This window comes from Neovison vison, chromosome 1 (assembly GCF_020171115.1).
Source record: "Neovison vison isolate M4711 chromosome 1, ASM_NN_V1, whole genome shotgun sequence".
In the NCBI taxonomy this organism is placed as follows: Eukaryota; Metazoa; Chordata; class Mammalia; order Carnivora; family Mustelidae; genus Neogale; species Neogale vison.
The window spans coordinates 15,506,016-15,521,722 of NC_058091.1; positions in this window are offsets into that span (position 1 = coordinate 15,506,016).

Here is a 15,707-nt window from a genome sequence, read left to right on the forward strand (position 1 = left end):
TAAGTAAATGGAATTTTAAGGCAATTTGCTCCATGCTCTCTGTGTATGATTACAAATACACAACTCGATATGAAGTATGTATCTTTAAGACCTATAATCTATTACTATTGGATGCTGCAACTATTTTGGGTCCTTGGCGGAATTTATAATTAGGCACACAATGGACAGATGGCATAGGCTGTTGGCTCAGAGACACGGAGAGACATCATCGTCCAGACTCCTGACATATTTACCTGCAACACCTTAATGAGCTCCCAGCTGGCCTGCCTGCCTGTTGCCTCTCCTTTCCGTACCCCATCCTCTCCAGAGTCGTGAGGATGATCCTTGCTGAAAATAGCTTATGGCTCCTCAGCATCCCTCAGATAAAGACCATGCTTTTAACATGTTATTTAACACTCTGAAATCTGGCCCCAACACGCCTCTCTAATTCCACCTGCTACCGGGTCACCAGACACCAAATATTCCTGCCTTATTTGTTAGGATTCACCTAAGACTCTGTCCTTCATGAAGTCTTTGTACCACGGGGCACACGCCTACAGAAATCAGCTTGAAATCAGAATTCTAGAAGGGCAAGAAAGCGGGTGGATGGTGGAAATAAAGCCATGTGACTTCCGAGCTAGGTTATAACAAAGACACGGCCTCTGTCCCGCTCTCTCTCTCTTGGGATGCTTGCCCTTGGATCCCAGCTATTATACTGTGAGGAAGCCCTGGCCACGTGGAGAGGCCACGTGTGGGGGCTCCCACCAACAGCCCCAGTCAGGCCCTCCGCTGAGAGCCAGCATCAGCTGTCACAGCTACAAGCCTTCTGGCTCCCACCTGCAAGCCTTCTGGCTGAGGCCCAGCCCTTACGGAGCACAGGGAAAACCATTCACCCTCCATGATCCACATTTCTGACCCACGGGACCCAGGAGAGATAATAAGTAGTCATTGATGCTCTAGGTCACTAAGGTTTGGGTAATCTGTTATGCGGCCAGAGCTGATTAATATGGTGGTGCTGGCCTGGTTTGTACCCACACGAGGCAGCACATTTTGGTTGCAGAAGTCTGTATACAAAGGTAACACCAAAGGCTTTTTAAATAATGAACTTTATAGGAAAAACAAAGAGAATATTCAAATACTGACTAAGAAATGAGGGATGTGTGTGTGCTTGCATATGTCTGTAGATAAGTACTATCTTTTTTTTCTTTTTAAAGATTATTTATTTATTTATTTGACACACACAGAGAGAGAGAGAGAGAGATTACAAGTAGGCAGAGAGACAGGCAGAGAGAGAGGAAGGGAAGCAGGCTCTGCTGAGCAGAGAGCCCGACTTGGGGCTCGATCCCAGGACCCTGAGATCATGACCCGAGCCAAAGGTAGAAGCTTAACCCACTGAGCCACCCAGGTGCCCCCCCCCTTTTTTTTTTTTTTAAAGATTTTATTTATTTACTTGACACAGAGAAAGAGAGAGCGCAACGTTGCAGAGCATCAGGCAGAGAGAGAAACAGACTCCCCACTGATCAGGGATCCCGACTGTGGCCTCTATCCCAGGACCCTGGGATCATGACCTGAGCAGAAGGCAGATGCTTAACCGACTGAGCCACCGAGCACCCCCCCACCATGTCATATCTTAAGTGTGAATAAATCTAACAGGACAGAAACGTTAGTCCCTGGAGTCCTGGTTGCAGCCACGGGTTCCTCTCCGTGGAGCCCCGGTGAGCACAGCTACTGTGATATTGAGGACAAAGGCGCACTTGGGTTTCAATTTCCATTATCTGCACCTGAGCTCTTCTTCTGTTGTGTCCTGTGGGATTTTTTTCTTCCAGGCTATTTGTTGCAGCATTGGTGGCTTCTTGTTCAAGGATCTTTGTACCGTTTCCAGATCTGTCTCTACGTCTGCAAGGATGCTTGCCCGACTTGCCTTCAAGTTCCAGAGCTTTGTCTGTTGACCTGAATGCTGATTTGCTCCATTAGACACCTGACTTCCTATTGTCCACATCTCCATAGTGTCATTGCATTCAAGTTCTGACATTTTTTATTTTTAATTTTTGTTATCTAATTCCTGGGTTAGCCCGGCTAGCTCAGTCGGTAGAGCATGAGACTCTTAATTCCTGGGTTAATTTTCCATGATTTTAGTCAGCAAATTAAATACTGCCTGGTTTTCTAGATCCCGTGGCCGTCAAGGATCAGTGTACTGTTGCTGCCTCTTCTTGCTTTTCTTCCTGCTTCTCTGGCTGAGGGTCGCTGGGCAACACATAGACATGCCCACCGTGCTTCTTGCTAACAGCGCTAGTTACTGCTGTGGACAAGATGATAGAAAAGATCATGGTTAAAACAGAGAAGTCGTGAAGGTCAGAGAATTTTCACTGCATAGCTGAGAGTTAGCTAATGCCTGCTTCAGAGCCAGGATGCTCAGCAAATCAAATCTGTCTCTCTCTCTCTCTCTCTCTTTTTTTAATTTGTGTGCGAGAGAGAGGGCACAAGTAGGGGGAAGGGGTGGAGGGAGAAGCAGACTCCCTGCTGAGCGGGGTGCCCTTTGAGGGACTCCATCCCAAGACCCTGGGATCATGACCTGAGCCGAAGGCAGACCCTTAACAGACTGGGCCACCCAGGTGCCCGGGAGATCAACTCTTGAATGTATTAGTGGTGGGACTAGGAGCAAAAATAATCTAAAAATAATGCCTGTTTTCTCATACATATTTTAATTACACTGAAATAGGAATGCATCTAATTTGCGGGGGGTTTCAGTTAGCTTCAGGTGAACTAATGGGAAGATCAGGTTTTTCAAGAGCCAGCACACTGCGTGGCTCGTCTGTCCGGCTTCCTGCCCGCACCCCGCAGCTCGCCATCCCCGATGCCTCCTCACCCAGCGCAGGAAAAAAGCACTGAAGAAACGGCTCCTGGCTGGACGAAGGTATTATTTTCCAGGCTCATAGTTTTTCCAGGGAGAAAGCTCCTTGGTAGTTTGGCTCTGACGTTCTTCCTGCTGTAGGACTGGGCAGCATCCCTGGGACTACAAGCCAATCCCGTGCCTCCTGCCTGCTAGCTCACTTGATCACGGACAGGTCACCGGACCTTCTACGCCTCGGTCTGCTGAGGATAGTCAGACTAACGTCAGGGGGTCTAGCCAGCTTGAATGAGGTCATGCTGGTAAAATGTGTAGTGGAGAGCCTGGTCCTGGCACACTCTCCTTTAATTTCTTGACTGTCAGAGACCATAACAGACAATTCTTTCCAAACTTCTCATTTTATAACCGAGGCCGCTGAAGGCCAGACAGGTGAGATGACTTATTCAAGGTCACCTAATTAGAGTAGAATTTGGTAATCTGAACTGGAGCTTTCCTAAACCCCAGAGATAAAATGGGTAAGAAACAGGAGACAAGGGGCGCCTGGGAGGCTCAGTCGGTTAAGCATCTGCCTTCAGCTCAGGTCCTGATCCGTGGGTCCCGGGATCAAGCCCGCATAGGGCTTCCTGCTCCTTCCTCTGCCTGCCACTCCCCCAGCTTGTGCTCCCTCTCTGTCAAATAAATAACAATCTTTAAGAAAAAAAAAAAAACAACCAAGAAGACAAAATTTGTATCAAATGGGTGAAAAGTTTTGCAGGTGCCCAGTAATGAATGTACTTAAAGAAACTGTTTTAATGTGGCAAAATATATACAATGTGAAATTTGCCTTTCTAGCCGTTGTTAAGCACACGGCTCAGTGTGCATTCTCGTTCCCGGGCAACCACTGCCACCATCCACCTGCAGTGTCTTCCGTCTGCCCAGACTGATGCTCTTCCCTGTTAACCAATGATTCCTGCGCTTTTTTTTTTCTTTTTTTTAAGTAGGCTTCACACTGGTTGTGAAACCCAATGTGGAGTTTTGAACTCAGAACCCTGAGATCAAGACCCGAGTTGAGATCAAGAGCTGGAGGCTTAACCAACTGACCCGCCAGGTGTCCCGATAAGTGTACTTTTGATTAAGGAAAAATAACAACAATGACAAAAAGATTTTGAATTGGGAAAGTAAATTTCCAGGGAATCCTTATTTGCATTTATGGTGTAAAATCTCATACTCTTGGATGCGTCGGTGGCTCAGTGGGTTAAGCCACTGCCTTTGGCTCAGGTCATGATCTCAGGGTCCTGGGATGGAGCCCTGCATCAGGCTTTCTGCTCAGCAGGGAGCCTGCTTCCCTCTCTTCCTCTCCACCTGCCTCTCTGCCTACTTTTGATCTCTGTCTGTCAAATAAATAAATAAAATCTTCTTAAAAAAAGAAATCTCCAACCCTCCACCTCTTCGGCTGCGAGTAGAGCACCACATTATCTTCTGTATCTTCTCCCCAGGAGCTCTGCTCATTTTTGGTGTGTGGGGGCTGTCTCTTGGCTGCTCTCCATCCCTGGGTGTGCACTTGCTCAGCCCTGGGCCAGCTGGAGAGGAGCCCCCCAACTCTCCAAGACTCGTTTTTTACCATGTGGACTTGGGCTTCCCGCCACTGGCCTCCCATCTGTCCAGGATCCTTCGGTCCCATGGTCCCTCACAGAATTTTGGAGCTGCTGCCACCGCAGTGACAAGGGAAGCACACTCTTTGTTACGGGAGAGGGCTGATCCTGTGTCACAGGCACAGATGAAGAACAACCTGGAACCAGGTCCACTGATGGGGGCCGGAGCCCTCTCTTGTCTTCAAGCCCGGCACCAGCTGTCAAGCTGGCTGTGAATCCAGACCAAGCCAGTGGCCACGTCTAACACCACTTTAGGTGTCAGGGTCTGGAGTGACATGGTTGCTGGGAGCCTGGAGAGTTAAGGGAATCAGAGAGTTAAAGGGTCTAAGCAGGTGATGCACCCCAGGGGCACAGCTGACCACGTGCCAGTGAGAATGGCCACCAGAACTATGCTGACCGGACCCGCCAGGTCGACTGCCCATGAGTGCGAGTCCCAGCTGCGGGGGTCCAGGGGCTCCTTCTGGCTCAGGCCAAGGGATTCCTGAGAATGTCTCAGCCTGGGCTCGTCCTGCTTCCCCCCCGGAGCCACCGACAGGCTGGGCGCGGCCGCTGGGGAAAGCTCACGCCCTTCGTGACTCCCAGGACTGGGTCCTGTCACCAGCCTGGGAGCCCTTCTCGACCGTTCTCTGGAGTGCATCATCATGTCTCATTCACATTTCAGTGGTTCCTTTAAAACTACTGAGTTCTGTCGAGATAATATGAGGAAGAGTGATAGCTTGACCGTGAGCACAGCAGAGTCCACTCACAATGCACTAGTGCTCTGCCGCTGCCCCGTAGGGTGATGGCTTGTCATTATGGCAGTGGAAACTGAGGCATTTCTAGGGGGAGCAACTTGCCCGGTTGCCCCTGCAGGAAGCAGAGGGCGGGGTGCAAGGCCAGGCGGCTGTGGCTCAGCCCCTCTCCTGGGACCCATCTGCCTTCGAGGGCTATTTCCAGGCCGTCTGCAGTCAGACGCCGGTCATGTCGGCCGGGTTCTGAAGACATTCAGAATTGGGGGTGTGTGTTGGAAATAATGTCATGATGATGACTTTATTTATTTATTTTTTTTCTATTTTATTTATTTGAGAGAGAGAGACAGTGAGAGAGAGCATGAGCGAGGAGAAGGTCAGAGAGAGAAGCAGACTCCTCATGGAGCTGGGAGCCTGATGTGGGACTCGATCCTGGGACTCCAGGATCACGCCCTGAGCCGGAGGCAGTCGTCCAACCAACTGCGCCACCCAGGCGTCCCATGATGATGACTTTAAATACAAGCTGGTAAGAATTAAAATTGCTCTAGGAGCCAAAAACTTTCATACTATAAAAATCTTTTTTTTTTCTAAAAATTTTTGTGCTAAAATACACAAAACATGAAGTTTGCTATTTTAATCATTTTCAAGTGTACAATTCGATGGTATGAATTACATTCACAGCATTGTGTAAGCATCACCACTACCTAATTCCAAGCTCTTTTTTTTTTTAAAAAAATCACCCAAATAGAAGCTCTGTATCCCCAGCCTGTTAACCTCCAATCCACTTTCAGTGTCTAGTAATTTGCCTAGTCTAGATGCTTTCATGACAGCGGGGTTATACTATATTATGTCTGGCTTATTTCCCTCAGCACAATGTTTCCATAGTCCATCCACGTCAGAGGACATGCCCCAGCCACATGCATCGTGTGGACGGACCACATTTGGATGGACACCTGCGTTATTTTCTGCTTTTGGCTGTTGTGAACAATGCTGCTATGAACATGGGTGAACAAGATTCTGCTTGAGTTCGTTTTCGATTCTTTGTGCATACACCTAGGAGTGGAATTGCTGGGTCATAGGGTAATTCTATATTTAACTTTTTGAGGAATTCCTTCCTGTTACGGAAATAAGCAGGTTTTAAAAAAGGGGGATGAACTATAACTGCATGGAATCAATTTCATTGCTACAGTCAAGAACCCAACCAAACAATCCCATCTGTGCTGTAGAGTGAGGATGACATTCTTGATGACATACTTTTAAAATTTTATTTTATTTTATTTTAAATTTAATTAATTTTTTCAGTGTTCTAAGATTCATTGTTTATGCACCACACCCAGGACTCCATGCAATACGTTTTTAATTTTTATTTTTTTTAATGAAAATTTAATTTTTTTAAAAAAATTTTAAGCTATTATTATTAAGTAGGCTCCACACCCCACATGGGGCTTAAATTCACGATGCTGAGATCAAGACTCCCATGCTCTACCGACTGAGCCAGCCAGGTGCCCCTTAATGATGTATTTTTAATTTGATAATGCAAAGATAAGAAATAGTTGGATTGTTGTGAAAACTGTATTAAAAGTTCGGCCTTATTGGGGCATCTGGGTGACTCATTCGGCTAAGTATCTGCCTTCGACTCAGGTCATGATCTCAGGGTCTTGCTCAGGGGGAGCCTGCTTCTCCCTCTCCCACTCCCCTTGTTTGTATTCCCTCTCTTGCTCTGTGTGTGTGTGTGTGTGTGTGTGTGTGTGTCGCTATCAAATAAATAAATAAATAAATAAAATCTTAAAAAAAAAAAGGAAAAAAAAAGTTCAGCCTCATCAGCAGAGGTGATCTGGAGTTGAGGAAGCGAGTAGTCCTAACCAGCCTGGGTCCCACTGCTGAAAGCACCTCAGAGCAGTCTTGGCAAAACCAGGAGGGCTGGCGGCTCCTCGCGTCTCTGTTTCCTCTGAAATATCCCGTCAAAGCTCTGTTCTTGTTGCTCAGTTTCGAGCACGTTTTCTGTGTGTGACGACTCCATGTGTGGGTGGGGGGGACGGGTCTTTGGGGAGGCAGGCCAGGGCGGGCAGGGGACACAGCGATCACTTCGGAAACATCCTTCTGGCTATTTTGATGTCCTGCTGTCTTCCCTGAATGGCTGTCACTGGGTCATGTTAAAACTGAAACACCCGGGGCACCTGGGTGACTCAGTGGGTTAAAGCCTCTGCCTTTGGCTCAGGTTTTGATCCCAGGGTCCCGGGATCGAGCCCCGCATCGATCTTTCTGCTCAGCAGGGAGCCTGCTTCCCTCTCTCTCTCTGCCTGCCTCTCTGCCTACTTGTAATCTGTCTGTCAGATAAATAAATAAATCTTAAAAAAAAATCAAAAACAAAACACCCTCAGCAAACAGGTAATAAAGTGACCCCATCCAGAAAGCATACTTATGACTGTATTTTCTCCACTCCTTTTCTTTTTTTTTTAAATAAATTTTGTTTTATTTTTAATAGATTTTATTTATTTATTTGAGAGAGAGAGAGCATGAGAGCAGAGAGGTCAGCAGGAGAAGCAGACTCCCTGCCGAGCAGGGAGCCCGATGTGGGACTCGATTCTGTCACTCCAGGATCATGACCCGAGCCGAAGGCCATTGCTCAACCAACTGAGCCACCCAGGCACCCTCTCCACTCCTTTTCTAAGGGTACCTTGACAGGAGGAGGAGGAGACTGCTCTAGAGCGGCTGCCTCAGGGGAAGCCTCTGTGTCATCAGTTTTCCTCAGAGCCTAACCGGGGCCCTCACACAGGTCCTTCACTGTGGGCATCGTGTCTCAACAGGCAGGCCTCTGTGGAGGCCGATGGGACCCTTTCCTCAGGGATTAGCTCCGTGTTGGAGGTTTCCTGTCCTCCAAGGCCCTGGTAGGTTTCTGCACTCATGGCAACCTCTGATGGAGATTCCAGAGCTGGTGGGCAATTTCCAGGGCTTTCTGGGTCCTGGCTCCCTCCTTCGGATCCCTTTCCACCACTCAGACTCTAGCACGTTCCCTGATTCTGTCAGGCTTGTAAGTCTCAACCAGGATAGAGTATTTAGGCAGATGGAGAACATCTTTAAGGAAAATGTCAAATTCCTTTAGCTCTATACATTATTTATTTTGCATTACCGTTGGCCCCTGGACATGCTTCAGCCCATGTGAGGTGAGTATATCCATCCTTCAAGCCATTTTCCACGAGGGCAAGCTTATACTTTTTCCAGTGGCCCCTAACTCAGAAGTTCTCTCTTTGTCCCGTGTCCTGTTGCCATCTTGGGTGATCGTAACATCATGTTGATAACAAATTGGTTACTTCATTCACTCGATGAAGAAATTATTGACTCGCTACTACTATTGGCTACGAAACAGTGTTAAATAAAATACAACATGGAAACCAGACTTGAAAATCCTTGACAAAACCAGTGAAGCCAAGGAAGTGAAGGCTAGGTTAGCTTATCCTGTGGTGCAGGTGACGTTAGCTTGGGTCACTTTTTTCTTTTTTTAAGATTTATTTATTTCTTTGAGAGAGAAAAAGAGAGAAGAGGGAGCATGAGTGCTCCAGCAGGGGGAGGGGCAGAGGGAGAGAGAGACAAGCAGACTCCTCGCTGAGCAGGGAGCTGGACGTGGGGCTCCATCCCAGGACCCTGAGATCATGACCTGAGCTGAAATCAGGATCGGATTGCTCAACTGACTGAGCCACCTAGGTGCCCCTCAAAAAATTTTTTTTAAGTTGAATCAAATACTCCATAAAAGATGATATTTATTTCTCAGATATGGTTATTCAGAGGCGATTCCATAGGACACAGAACTTTGTTTTTTAAAATTTTTATTTGTTCATTCATTTATTTATTTTTAAAGGATTTTATTTATTTATATGAGAGAGAGTGCAAGCATGCATAGGGGGAGGGGCAGAGGGAGAAGCCAACTCCTTGCTGAGCAGGGAGCCTGAGACGGGGCTTGACCTCCAGAGCCCAGGATCATGTCCTGAGCTGAAGGCAGATGCTCAACCCACCGAGTCACCCAGGTACCCCAAGACCACAGAATTTCAAAGAACATTTTCCTAAAATTATCTAGGTGGAAATATTACTAATGATAACGTTAGTTTCCCTGTCTGAATCGAGTAACTCAGGTCCAGATCGGTGTCAGGGGAGAGCTTGCAATTTCTACGTGGAGTTTGTGTGGAACTGGTGGATTTGTACAAACAATGACTCATAGCATCCTCTGTGCGGGGGCCTGGTTCACACAGTGGGGAGAAGGGTTTGTCTCCCAGGACGGGTGCACACCTGGGTCACACTGATATTAAAGTCTGGTCTGGAGAGGTTGTTGGCCACGTAAGACAGGACGCGAGCTCCGGGTTCAAGTTACTCTCTTCCTGCACATGTTGGAGACAGTCTCTCTGGCAGTGACATAAACTGCCTTTACTCGCTGATTCCCTTCTGGTTGTTGTTTAGGCTGCCGTGAGCATTCTTCTGGACGGTTCCTTCCCCTCCCTGGCAGGGGGCTGGGAAGCGAAGGCTGCTCTACTTTGCTCCCTGAGCTGTTGACGGGCTCGGGTAGGGAGCTGCCAGCCGCCAAAAGGGGGCTGCACGGATGAAGGACATCTGCTCACATTTCTGCTCTCTTTTCAAAATCTGCTAAGAACTGAACCCTTCATGCTTGATTTTTTTCCTTAGAAACTATGAACACCGCCAGCTAATCTCGGGCTCCAGTTCTCAGGGTGTGCGCCAGCTTCATTAGGTTCAGATGGAATTGGACACAGTTTCATATTGTCGATGGTTTCCGTGCATTTTTAAAAAAAGATTTTTATTTATTTATTTGACAGAGAGATCACAAGTAGGCAGAGCGGCAGGCAGAGAGAGAGGGAGAAGCAGGCTCCCCGCTGAGCAGAGAGCCCGATGTGGGACTCGATTCCAGGACCCGGAGATCATGACCCAAGACGAAGGCAGAGTCTTTTTTTTTTTAATAAATGATCTTTTTTTTTTTTTTTAAATGATCTTTTTTTTTCTTTTGAGAGAGAGAGAGAGAGAGAGCACAGGCAGACAGAGTGGCAGGCAGAGTCAGAGGGAGAAGCAGGCTCCCTGCGGAGCAAGGAGCCCGATGTGGGACTCGATCCCAGGATGCTGGGATCATGACCTGAGCCAAAGGCGGCTGCTTAATTAACTGAGCCACCCAGGCGTCCCCGAAAGGCAGAGTCTTAATCCACTCAGCCACCCAGGCACCCCGATTTCCATGCATTTAAATGGGAACCTACAGTGGTGGTGAACAGGGCTTTTTTGGGGGGACATCACTGTCTTTTCCTCCTCAGATCTGTGTGTTCCAACCAGCTGCTTGGAACCCTCTAATTTTTTTTAGAAACAGGGGAATCCCAAACCACGTCCCAATTAGCATATTGTCGCTTGCAGCCTGCCACTGGCTGCAGGAACATTCGCCACCCCTAGCTCACTGGGCAGGGGAGCAGCGGGGCGTAGGGGGCTGGAATGCTGCAAGTGAAATGGTATTTTCGTGCGCGCTTTGCTGGCAGGCCCTGAAGCATCTCCCGCATTGCACACTTTCTTCTTGGTCACACTGGCCACCGCTCCATCTGTCACTCTGGCCTCACTGAGCTTAGATCTGTCAGAAGCCAGCACCCACCCCAGCTCCGTCTTTCCTGCCAGCCTAGCTCCTCCCCGCTCCCGCCCTCCCCCTCCAAACCCCATCCCTCCTCTTCAGTCACCTCCTGTCTCTGTGGCTGGTTCCAGCTTCCAGTCGCAGCTTGCTTGACGCTTCAGAAACGGCCCCCCACCTTCCTTGCTTCCCGACACCCTAAGTATCCGGCCCCTCCGTGGGTGTTTTCTGTTCCTCTGTGGTTTGGGGCTGATGTTTCTGTGTGTCGGTTGCTTCTGTTTCTGCCTATTTACAGTCGGTCAATTCTCTTTCTAATGGTGAGCGAGGAGGCATGAATAATTTAAAAATAATTTGCATTTGTCTCTGGAATGCATTTCTGTACTGACGCTCCGCATTTGGGGGGTGTCAGATACTCTGGGAATTCACACGTCAAATTTGGTCATGAGGCAAAGTATAAAATGCCTAGAGAGGAGTGGGGGAGTTATTCAGCATTTTTTTCCTCCGGCCCCCGAAATATTCTTTGGCTCTCAACTCCGTGATGAAGTTGGAAAGCATCACTCCTCATATCGTTGGCTTGTTCTGGACCCAGGAGAGCCTTTCCAGTCCCTTCAGGGTGTCTGTTCAGCTCTTTGTCTGGTACACACTGTCTCTGTCAAGGGGGGAGGTAATCAAGAGGCTGACTTGGAGGAAAATGATCAGGGCCCAAAGAATTATCTGGGGAAGAAAAATTCCTTAATTGCATGACTTTGCCAAATGAACATTCATTAAATATATCAGCTTCTCAGTGTGCACGCTGAATTTAAGGGGTCTGATCGTTTTTGAAAAATTGTCCTTGCAATCCTTATTATAAGATACGTCAGCAACGTGATGCATGACTGAAAATATTTACTGGCTTTAAACTACCAGGGTCCTTTCACATAAAAATAGAGATGCCCTCACAGGGCTGAGTAAGCATTTGACATTCAGGGTGGTGTGCTGGGGAAAGGTTTGCGGCCCTAACCCACCATAAGAAATATTTCAAGTTAGATGATTTGTTACATAAACATTCCAACCTCAGACTCAGTCTGGGCAATGATGTCCCCCTCCTCTGGGCTCTGCCCTGCCAAGACGGAGGGGCTGTGCGCTGTCTTCAGAACGCAGCTGCCTATAGTCTCCTACTATCCTGCGATGAATTAGGGTTTTTCTGCAAGGTTTTATTTGCAAAGCATTTCAGGAGACGAAAATGTAAACCCGGGTTCTTCCTTGTCCACTGAGCCTTCCTAAGGGTCTGTGTCTGGGAGCCTTGGAGCCCAGAGAGGCCGGAGCTGAATAAGGCAGGGAGGAAATGTGTGATAAAACATCTAATTGGGTCTGAAGAGGTATGAGGAATTGAGACGGTGTCGTGATGATGCCTAGCATCAAGGCCGGGAGACTGATGGCTGTAAATGTGTCCTCATTCTTTCGGTGACCATATCTTTTTTCTTTCTTTTGAAGATTTTATTTATTTATTTGACAGATAGAGCTCACAAGCAGGCAGAGAGGCAGGCAAAGAGAAAGGAAGGGAAGCAGGCTCCCTGTTGAGCAGAGCGCCCAATGCGGGGTTCGATCCCAGGACCCTGAGATCATCACCTGAGCCGAAGACAGGCTTAACCCACTGAGCCACCCAGGGCCCCTCAGTGAGCATTTCTTTAGCCCTCTCTACCTGTTAGACATCATGTTAGGCACAACGGTGATACAAAAGTGGATTTGGAGTTGATTTTTTAAACTTCAGTATGCAGGAGAAAAAGTCAGTGAACTTGTCAAAACAGAGATTCCCAGAATTCCGGAGTGGCCAATTTATTAGGTCTAAATGGAGATGGGGAGCTGCATTTTTTTTTTTAAAGATTTTATTTATTTATTTGGTAGACAGAGATCACAAGTAGGCAGAGAGGCAGGCGGGGTGAGGGGTGGTAAGCAGGCTCCCTGCTGAGCAGAGAGCCCATGCAGGGCTGGATTCCAGGACCCTGGGATCATGACCTGAGCCAAAGGCAGAGGCTTTAACCCACTGAGCCACCCAGGTGCCCTGGGAGCTGCATTTTTAGCAAATATCTCAGGTAACTCGAAGGCAAATAGTCCCGGGATCAGTTTAAAAACAAACCAAACCAAACCAAAACAAAACACCTATAAAACTAGCCTAAATGCTTGGGAGTCTGTTAATTGCCCAGAGAGGATTTATTTCTACGTTCAGTGAGCTCATATGCACTTAGCTTACCTTGAATACACCAGATATAGCCAAGTCACGGTGCTGCTCCACGAAAATGACAGCTGAAATGACACACCCATAGTCTGGGACTCTGGAAAGCAATGCTAGGTCAGGAGGCTGTACTTTGGACCTGGGGATGGTGCCTTCCCCACAGCTTAGGCAGCAGAGGGGAACGAGATTTCCATGACCTAGGATGCCTTCCTGCAATGGTAAGGTTGAGATCACAGGAAGAATTTCATTCCTTTTTTTTTTTTCTCATGCCAAAGGCTCAGTGATGTGGTCCCACTCTATCAGGTATTTTCTCCATGCTTTTTGGTTTGTGACATCCACCTTCGGTCCTAGAATGAGCATATTGCTGTGGTCTGCAGGAAGGCCCGGCGGTGATCAATAAGAATGGTTCTTTGGGGGCACCTGTGTGGCTCAGTGGGTTAAGCCTCTGCCTTCGGCTCAGATCATGATCCCAGGGTCCTGGGATCGAGCCCCGCTCAGCAGGGAGCCTGCTTCCCCCTCTCTCTCTGCCTGCCTCTTTGCCTACTTGTGATCTCTGTCTGTCAAATGAATAAATAAAATCTTAAAAAAAAAAAAAAAAAGAATGGTTCTTTGGATAATCTCCTGGATCTATGGTTATCCTAACGCATGCTCAGAACAGGATGGATTTGTCGTTCACGCCGCACAAACAGCTGCCCAGTAGGGTGGCACTGGCTCTTCAGCTCTGTTCTATCTCTAACCACCAGTGGTATCTGCCTAGGGTTCTGGGCACTGGCTTGCTCTCAGGAAATTTATGGCCTCTAGCAAAAGTGTTGCCCATCTCTTGTTGGATAAGAGCTTGAAGGCAAACCAAACCTAATTGACCAAGAGCTAAATCTGAACATGAAAGCCTTCCTTTAAAAGTGGTTCTACGTGTGATGTGGGGTCTCAGGGCGATCCACCGAGGCCATGAAATCTGCCCCATGATATCTGAAACTTTTCTTTCCCTAAAACTTTTGACATTCATATATCTCGATATTTTCTCAGGACATGAACCGAGGCCTTACATTTCGAATTCCTCCATTGGTGTTAGGGTCTGACACCAATTCTCCTACACCGCTTGGCTGGGTTTCCTGTGACTCAATTCAATTCAGTTCTGACACCCGCTACATGGAGTTAGTGGGGACTCCACATGTGGAGGGTCCCCAACAAGATGGCCTCTGTCCCCACTTCCAACGCCATCCTCAGGTGGGCTGATACATGTTCAACAAACCGATGGGTGAATTCGCTCAGTAAATACTTCCTGATCAATAGTACCCTCTCGTCCACTATTCTGGAGATTGGGGATACAGTGGGGGAATGCCCCAACATGAGCCCTTCAGCCAGGGAAAGGGTACATATGTTGATTTCCTTTTCCTACATGGACACAGCACTCTGGAGTTTCCAGAGTTTCTTTTTTATCATCTGAGTTAGGTTTCTTTTCTATTGCCTGCCTGCACTACTCCAGAATCAAAATCTTAAGATTCAGAGCAGGGATCCTGCTGGAGGGAGCAGGGACCCTCGCGAATGACTCGGGGCACAAGTGCGGACATGCCAACCCCTGAGAGCAAAGCAAAGCTGCCACAGAAGCAGGATTTAGGCTGCTAGAATTCCATTAGAACCTTTTTTGTGCCTGTGATCCCGTTCCCAGTGTGGTGAAATCCGTGCACCACTCCGTGGAATAACGTTTTTAAATGCCACGTATGAGTTTAAAGCAAGCCAATGTGAGGGTACCATGTGATTATTAAAATACTGTAAGGTAATCACATTGGATGGTAGCAATGTATGTGGCCCTGACGCGTGTGGTAACGAGGTAGTGGCTGGTGTAATGGCTGTCGTGTTGAGGTCGCGACGAGCATCAGTGCTACTCTGAATCTCGGCAGACAGTGGAATGTCATATTAAAAATACCAGACACAAGTACTGTTTTATTGCTGTGGTCTGTTGCCGGCATTCAACAGCAACTGGACGGCACCGCTACATTACAGATAGAGGTTAGTAAAAACAAAGATGGCGCCTTTCCCCCCTTCAAGTTCACGGACTCCGGAATTCTAGTCTGTTTTCCCTTGTCTGAAGTGTAGCTATAGAAGACCTTTTTTTTTTTTTTTTAAAGATTTTATTTATTTATTTGACAGAGACCACAAGTAGGCAGAGAGGCAGTCAGAACGAGGAGGAAGCAGGCTCCCTGCTGAGCAGAGAGCCTGACGTGGGGCTCGATACCAGGACCCTGGGATCTGACCTGAGCCGAAGGCAGAGGCGTTAACCCACTGAGCCACCCAGGTGCCCCTATAGAAGAGCTTTTTGGGGAGGGGGCTGATCAGTCTGTCTAATAGAGTGCAAGGAACCACAGAGTTTACTAACCAACTAGTCTACCACAGTAGTTCACGTCTTCAATGGCTATTTTTTATAGGTTCTTAACAAATGGTACAAAAATGCACTTATTATCAGTTCACTTGTAGCCCCATGCATGCACACATTTATAGAAAAGCAATGGATGAATATGGGTCTGCAGATTTTTCTGGAATAAGTAAGTTTCATAAACCCTTTTATTGGAATGTGTAAATTATAAAAAAACAAACACACCTGGGTAATGTCAGACCTGAGGATTCTTTTTAAATATCTCGTGTGAAGAATACTCATATACTGTTCTAAGGGGGTCTGCACACTCTAGTTAACACAGACAACCCCGGAAAT